An 8,709-nucleotide genomic window follows, 5' to 3' on the forward strand; every position below is an offset into this window, starting at 1 on the left:
CAAAAACCCATGAAAGCCTACTTTCACACTTGCGGCAGAGGATTCCGGCAGGCAGTTCCGTCTCCGGAACTGCCTGCCGGATCCGGCAATCCGGACGCAAGCGGATCCATCTGACAAATGCATTGAAATACCGGATCCGTCTCTCCGGTATCATTCAGAAAAACGGATCCGGTATTTATTTATTTTTCACAGATTTAAAGGTATGCGCATGCGCGGACCAGAAGAACGGATCCGTCAATGCGACAATTTTAATGCCGGATCCGGCACTAATACATTTCAATGGAAATTGATGCCGGATCCGGCATTCCGGCAAGTGTTCAGGCCAAAAAAACGTAAGAGGGACTGAACTGATGCATCCTGAACGGATTTCTCTCCATTCTGAATGCATTAGGATATGCCTGATCAGTTCTTTTCCGGTATTGAGCCCCTAGGACGGAACTCTATGCCGGAAAAGAATAACGCTAGTGTGAAAGTACCCTAATTCATTTGCCAGATCTGTGGCAAAATCAGTAGCAACGTTTTCCTCCGTATTTTATGTCACATGTGAACATACCTTAATGGGGTTGTCCAAGTGTTTAAGGCCTCGTGCACACGACCGTTTTTGTGTTTTGTGTCTGTTGTTCCGTTTTCTGTGATTTTCTGCGGACCCATTGACTTTCAATGGGTCCGTTGAAAACTCGGAAAATGTGCCGTTTGTCATCCGCGTCCGTGATCCGTGTTTCCAGTCCGTCAAAAAAATATGACCTGTCCTATTTTTTTCACGGACAACGGTTCGCGGACCCATTCAGGTCAATGGGTCCATGAAAAAACACGGAGGCACACAAGATTGTCATCGGCGTCCGTGATCCGTGTCCGTTTTTTTCCTATCATTTTCATGGCAAACTTGACTTAGATTTTTTTTCACTTTTCGTGTCTGGTAATCCTCCAAAAATCAAGGAAGACACACGGATCACGGAACAACGGAACCCCGTTTTGCGGACCGTGAAAAAATACTGTCGTGTGCATGAGGCCTAATACTGATGACCTATCCTCAGTACAGGGGCGGACTGTACTGTAGTCTAGGCCACTTGTCCGTCTTTTAGCTATACTACACCTTCATGTTTACCGCCGAACAGCTTCAGCTTTGATGTCACCTTTATCTTATCTGTACTCACTAATGGCTTCTCGCCTCCCTCACAGTCTTTCTGTGATAACACGCATGTCTTTTGTCTTCAAGGTGACAGATGCAGATCGGGGGTTTATCCGCTGAACAGTGGTTTGTAATGAACTGGCAGATGAGCGGTGATTTTCATGTTCTATATTCTGCGTTTTTCACGCAACGCAGGCCCCATAGAAATGAATGGGGATGCGTGAAAATCGCAAGTGCGGATGCGGTGCGATTTTCACGCATGGTTGCTAGGAGATGATGTTAGTAAATTGATAAAAGTCAATTTACTTTATTATTTCCCCTTATAACCTGTAATAAGGGGAAATAATAGCCTTCTTAATACAGAATTCTTACTAAAATGTGGCTTGAGGGGTCGCGGCCTTCTCACTGTTTACCGCCGGCCCACTGACGTCACGACTAGTATCAACTAGCATGGGCGCGGTTAAGCTCTGTTCACTTGAATAGCCCCGCCCACGCTAGTTGATACTAGTCGTGACGTCAGTGGGCCGGCGGTAAACAGTGAGAAGGCCGCAGCGCTACTGGCGCGCCGCTGCCTTCTCAAACAGCTGATCGGCGGGGGTCCCAGGTGTCGGACCCCCGCCAATCAGATGCTGATGATCTATCCAGAGGATAGATCATCAGTTAAATGAAAGTGCAGAACCCCTTTAACTACATTTATAATAAAACAATTTACTTACAGAGAAGCTATTCAGTCGTCTGCTGTGCCGTCCTCTGCTTGCTTCCGTGGATTCTTTCCCCTCCTTTCTGTCTCTCCTCAGTGCGCAGGCGTACTTTTATGGGGGGATCTGTGGATGACACACTGTTATGGGGGGATCTGTGGATGACACAGTGTTATGGGGGATCTGTGGATGACACACTGTTATGGGGGGATCTGTGGATGACACACTGTTATGGAGGATCTGTGGATGACACACTGTTATGGGGGATCTGTGGATGACACACTGTTATGGGGGGATCTGTGGATGACACACTGTTATGGAGGATCTGTGGATGACACACTGTTATGGGGGGATCTGTGGATGACACACTGTTATGGAGGATCTGTGGATGACACACTGTTATGGGGGGATCTGTGGATGACACACTGTTATGGGGGATCTGTGGATGACACACTGTTATGGGGGGATCTGTGGATGACACAGTGTTATGGGGGATCTGTGGATGACACACTGTTATGGGGGGATCTGTGGATGACACACTGTTATGGGGGATCTGTGGATGACACACTGTTATGGGGGGATCTGTGGATGACACACTGTTATGGGGGGATCTGTGGATGACACACTGTTATGGGGGATCTGTGGATGACACACTGTTATGGGGGGATCTGTGGATTACACACTGTTATGGGGGAATCTGTGGATGACACTGTTATGGGGGAATCTGTGGATGACACTGTTATGGGGGAATCTGTGGATGACACGGTTATGAGGGGATCTGTGTGGATGACACTGTTATGGGGGAATCTGTGGATTACACTGTTATGGGGGATCTGTGGATGACACATTGTTATGGGGGATCTGTGGATGACACTTATGGAGGATCTGTGGATGACACACTGTTATGGGGGATCTGTGGATGACACTTATGGGGGATCTGTGGATGACACTGTTATGGGGGAATCTGTGGATGACACTGTTATGGGCGAATCTGTGGATGACACTGTTATGGGCGAATCTGTGGATGACACTGTTATGGGGGAATCTGTGTGGATGACACTGTTATGGGGGAATCTGTGGATTACACTGTTATGGGGGAATCTGTGGATGACACTGTTATGGGGGAATCTGTGGATGACACTGTTATGGGGAAATCTGTGGATGATGCACTGTTATGGGGAATCTGTGGATTACACTATTATGGGGAATCTGTGGATGACACTGTTATGGGGGATCTGTGGATGACACTGTTATGGGGGATCTGTGGATGACACTATTATGGGGGATCTGTTGATGACACTATTATGGGGAATCTGTGGATGATACTGTTATGGGCGAATCTGTGGATGACACTGTTATGGGGGAATCTGTGGATGACACTGTTATGGGGGGATCTGTGGATGACACTATTATGGGGAATCTGTGGATGATACTGTTATGGCCAACTGGACACTTTTTGCTCAAATGTAAATAAAAGCTGAGAAATGTTTTTTTCCACAATAATGCCTCTTGTACATCGTCTTATTATCTTTTGGGAGACACCTATGTCATTTCCCGTAAAAAAATTACTTGCTGGTTAAAAAAAAGTAACTTTAATTCAAAATTTGCCAGGAGTATGAATAATTGTGGACAGCACTGTATATCTGTGGGTCCAATTTTAAATTAATAGAAATAAATTTGTGATTTTAACGGTCCTTTTTTCTGTTTGTTGTACTCATTCACTATCAAAGTAGCGTTGCGTAGCAGGCAGGCTGGCCGGATGGCAGCGTAACGTTACTCACTGTGTCACGCGCCTGCTCCTCCAACTTTATTAATGAAGCAGGCGGAGCAGGCGCGTGACGAAGTGAGTGACTTTACGCTGCCATCCGGCCAGGCCTGCCTGCTGCGCTACTTTGATAGTGAGTAGTACTAGTAGTACAGACCCGGACCCAGGGCAGCTTCCCCGCGTTAAAGACGGCCCTGCAGGAGGAGCCTCTCACGGAGCCCCCTAGTGGCCGCGGGCCCTCAGCCATGCCTGAGTGCCCGAATGGTCAGTCCGCCCCTGTCTCAGTATCTGACCAGTGGGGGTCCGACTCCTGGCTCTGTGAGTACGGCGGCCTCTTCCTAGGCCGTATGTAACTCACAGGTCTGTGCTGCGCATTGCTTATGCTTATAGCAATGCGCCGCACAGACCTGTGAGTTACAGGAAGAAGGAGCGCCGGGCGGCCACAGCGCATGTAAGTATAATGCTGCTGCCACCAATGATGGGGGGGGGGGCGCACTGCCCACCAATGATTTTAATACCAGGGAGGGGGGGGGGGGGGGGGGCGCACTGCCCACCAATGCAAACATTGTAGAAACATTCCCAGCACCCGACCTCTGACAGGGAGCTGCCGTCCGCGCAATTAACCCCTCAGGTGCCACGGATGGCAGCGCCCTGTCAGAGGTGCGTCCCCATCACCACGGGAACACCTCGGGTTGAGAATATACCATCGGATCGGAGTTTTCTCCAATCCGATGGTATATTTTAACTTCAAGCGTCCCCATCACCATGGGAACGCCTCTCCATACCCAGCTCGTCGCCGATCCACTGCATCCACTGCTCCGGTAAACAAAGCCATCTCAGCCCTGCTACTTGCCCGCAGCAGGGCTAAGCTACTGAACAAACTACCTGCCCGCCGCCCGGAACTGCATGTCCTGGGCGTCTGGCGATACGATTTCCATGCTATTGCCATCTGCCCCATAGAAGATAATGGGAGCAGCGCTTAGTGGTGGATGGACCCCGGCAAATCCGGGGTCCTCCAGCCACAGCGCTCCCCGCTTCTTTCTCGTTGTAGGTGCGGGTCCCAGCGGTGGGACTTCTCACCTATCAGACAATAGGGCCATATCCTAGCGATATGCCCCCATTGTCTGAGATGGGAATACCTCTTTAATGACCGCCAATATGCATTTCTACCACGATCATTAAGGGGCTTTATTCTTAGACCACCGGATTTATACAGCGGCCTAGAATAAGTGCTGCATGAGTCTTCCGTGCAGCAGAGAGCGGAGGCTCAGCTCCCGCATGAGAACAGCAGAAGCACCGATCCGGGTTGTTTAACCTTTTAGATGCCATGGTGCCTGTTGTGCATCCTAGTGACTGTCAGTATAGCACTGACAGTGTAATTCTCTGTAGTGCATAAGCAGTCCAGAGAATTATAGATGCGATCAGAAGATCGCCTATTAAAGTCCCCTTGTGGGGCTAGTAAATGGACTATTTGCTACTGCCAAGTGAAGACTCCTTCAATGTTGTCTCAACACTTTCTTCAGTGGTGTTCAAATGGCAGTGTGGACACGATTCCTTTTATTGGGTCGTTGCCTGGTTTTAAAACATGGTCTGAATTTAGAAAACCGCATGCGGCTGCCCCATGGTCTGTGCCCGTGCATTGCGTACCGCAGCACGGACACGGAACCCTAATATTCTTGTGCATGTAGCCTAATAAATATTACGACACTTCTACCCGCCTGGGGAGTGAGAGCGCCAGCTTTACATTTCTAGACCTCTGCTACATTACAGTTGGCTAGTCGGACGGCCATTTTTAGCCACCCACAATCCATACAGGAATATCGGTGAGCCGCAATTTTGGTACAAGGCTCAAAACGGGCTGGTCACTAAGAGGTTAAATGTAATGCATCAACAAAGGTTGTGAAATTTCAGGGGGGGGGGGATGAAGATTGATCTGTTGCTTGTAGTCGCGGTGAGCCTTGCGGGAGTCTCTCATGAGACCTCGGCATGTGATGTGATGATATGTGCGGTATTCATGGTATTTGTTGTGTTTTTTGTAGTCCTCCTTTCATTTCAATGGATGAAAACGCTAACTTTCCACCAGTAATCCTCAATACCTAGTTCACAACTGGACCAATCACAGCGCAGCTTCTTTTCGTTAAACTGCTGCGTGAAAAGGAAGGCTGCACCGTGATTGGCCGCTGTAGGCAATCAGGCCATTCTTTTCTGCTGCACGGTTTTGATAAATGAGGCCCAAGGAAGAAGATTTACTAAGCAAAATACACCAAAATTCTGTCACAAGCATCACCCATCACATTTAGGCCTCTTGCACACGGCCGTTCCGTGCATTGGGGACCGCAACTTGCCATCTGTGCGGCTGCCGCAATGGATCCAGAGCCATTCAACTTGAATGGGTCCGTGATCCATCCGCACCGCAAAAAAAAAAAATAGTTCTATTTTTTTGCGGTGCGGAGGCACTGAGAGAAACCCCAGGAAAGCACTCCGTAGTGCTTCCGTGCCTTCGTTCCGCACCGCAGCTCCGGATTGCGGACCCATTCATGTGCATGAGGCCTAATTGTGCATTTTGCATGGCTGCCTTCCTCCAAAATACAAAGCAGCGCCAATGAGCCCTTCAGCTGCAAGAGGCTCATGACCTGAACAGCGTTTCAGCCTTTGGAGGGAAGGATCCATTCACCAGTAGCAAGCAGAGGTCTTGCAAAATGTAAGAAATAAGAAAAATGTATAAGTTGCAAAACTTTTCAATGTACAGTGAATAAACTTTATTGATATACAACATGCAAAACACTTTAAAGGGGTTTTCCAGTATTTTGAAATGAGTGGCCCATCCTCAGGGCCCCCATGATCAGCTGTTTGAGAGTAGGTCCAGCAGCGTGCACCAGAAATACACAGCTTCATTAAAGGGAATGGGAGTTGCTGTATCTGTGCAGCACTTGGACAGCATTGGCTTGGTGGCAAGTAAAATCTGAAAAGGAGTCATAGTGCTTCATATAGTGCCGCAGCCCCTTCATGCTAGTGCAGTACTCCAGAGGGTTACTGCAAATGGTGACTCTACCACTTAAAGGGTTTATGTCCACTGTTAATGCGCTTTTTCTGTATGATGTTTGTTATCCAAGAGCTGAATTAGGAACACGGTTTAGTTATTGTGCCCTGCTCAGAGGGAGGAGGCAGATCTTCTCCTCTGGGACAGAAGCTTAGTGATTGAGTTCTAGGGGAGAGGAATCATCTGCATGTGCCTGTGCAGAAGTGTGACCTGCTGTAAGGAACCTTCATCTTTGCATCCCAAAAACTACCACCATCCTCTGAGAGGCAAAGAAGTACAGAATATGTAGACTGTTCAGGGTCAATTTAAAGGACTGGAGCAAAGGACAGACAGTAAGTGCAATCACAGGCCTTACTGCTAGTGGAAAGGGTATATCGCCTCAGGCGTTTTTACCACGGATTAGCTACTCAGAGGATCTACACCAAGTTGTGGGAACTGTAGTACGTTTTCTGAATATGCATTCATTCGGTCAACTTGGAAAGTACTGTATTTTTCAGACTATAAGACGCACCGAACTATAAGACACCGCTAAGATTTAGAGGAGGAAAATAAGAAAAATATATTTTTCAGCAGACCTCAGATCAGTCCCCCAAATCAGACCACAAGCTCCACCAGCCTCAGATAAGACCCCCAACCTCCATCAGCCTCAGATCAGACCCTCCTTAGACCTCCTCCAACCTTCATCAGCCTCAGATCAGACCATCCTTAGACCTCCTCCAACCTTCATCAGCCTCAGATCAGACCCTCCTTAGACCTCCTCCAACCTTCATCAGCCTCAGATCAGACCATCCTTAGACCTCCTCCAACCTTCATCAGCCTCAGATCAGACCCTCCTTAGACCTCCTCCAACCTTCATCAGCCTCAGATCAGACCATCCTTAGACCTCCTCCAACCTTCATCAGCCTCAGATCAGACCCCAATCAGCCTCGGATCAGACCCCTTTCAGCCTCGGATCAGACCCCAAACAGCCTCAGATCAGTCCTCCATCAGCCTCAAATCCGCATTAGACCTCAGATCAGACCTTAAAAAAAAAAAAACTTACATTGCTTTCTCCAGATGTCGCTGCCACCCAGGACCCAGCGCTCCCTGCTCTTCTGCCTGCCCGCGCTGCACTGTGACCTGACTTCATAGTGCACCCCTATGTGCATTACATCTTGATGCTGTACACAGTCAGGACACATGCAGCATGGCATCCAGAAAAAGAGCAGGGAGCGGTGAGTACTGCCAGCGCAGCACTTCCTTCACTACTCCATAAAGGAAGCGGTCATTAGCATTCGGACTATAAGACTACTTTCACACTTGCGTTTGGGGTTCCGCTTGTGAGATCCGTTTGAAGGCTCTTACAAGCGGCTTCGAACAGATCCGTCCAGCCCCAATGCATTCTGAATGGATAAGGATCCGCTCAGAATGCATTAGTTTGGCTCCGTTCCGCCTCCATTCTGCTCAGGAGGCGGACACCAAAACACTGCATGCAGCGTTTTCGTCTTCGCCTGGCGAGGCGGAACCAAACGGATCCGTCTGAACTAACAATAGAAGTCAATGGAGACGGATCCGTTCACTTTAAATTTTACTAGTTGATCATGCTCAGAATGAATTTTAACTTCCCCCTCCATTTCTCCTCCCTCTGCCTTTCTCCTCCCCCTGCAAACCCATCGGCCATCTTGGATCTCCAAGTTCAGCAACAGGTATGGACATGAAACTTCTGTCTCTCTCTGTTTCTCTATTTTTCTTTCTTTCTTTAAATTTTCTTATAATCTTTCTATCTATCATGGGGGCATATAATGGCACTTGCATGGGCATGTTTTAGCAGACGTCAGCGAAGTGGTGTGGCTGCAATGGCATGGCGGTTGGTTTTGTTCATTGAGCATGGGTCTGAAAGATGTCAGTGGTCATATTCAGGAGCAGTGTTGCAGATGGTGGGCTTTGTTTTTTGTGTGCGTGTGCTTATTTTAGAAATTTTGCAGCGGTCATGTATAGGTGTCAGAATGTCACATGGCGAGGGGGATGTTGTTTGGTCAGATGGTTCAGCGGTGTTGATGATGCAAATTCTGTGCGTGAAGTTATACGCACGCTGGTT

The sequence above is a fragment of the Bufo bufo genome, chromosome 4, assembly GCF_905171765.1.
Source record: "Bufo bufo chromosome 4, aBufBuf1.1, whole genome shotgun sequence".
Lineage (NCBI taxonomy): Eukaryota > Metazoa > Chordata > Amphibia > Anura > Bufonidae > Bufo > Bufo bufo.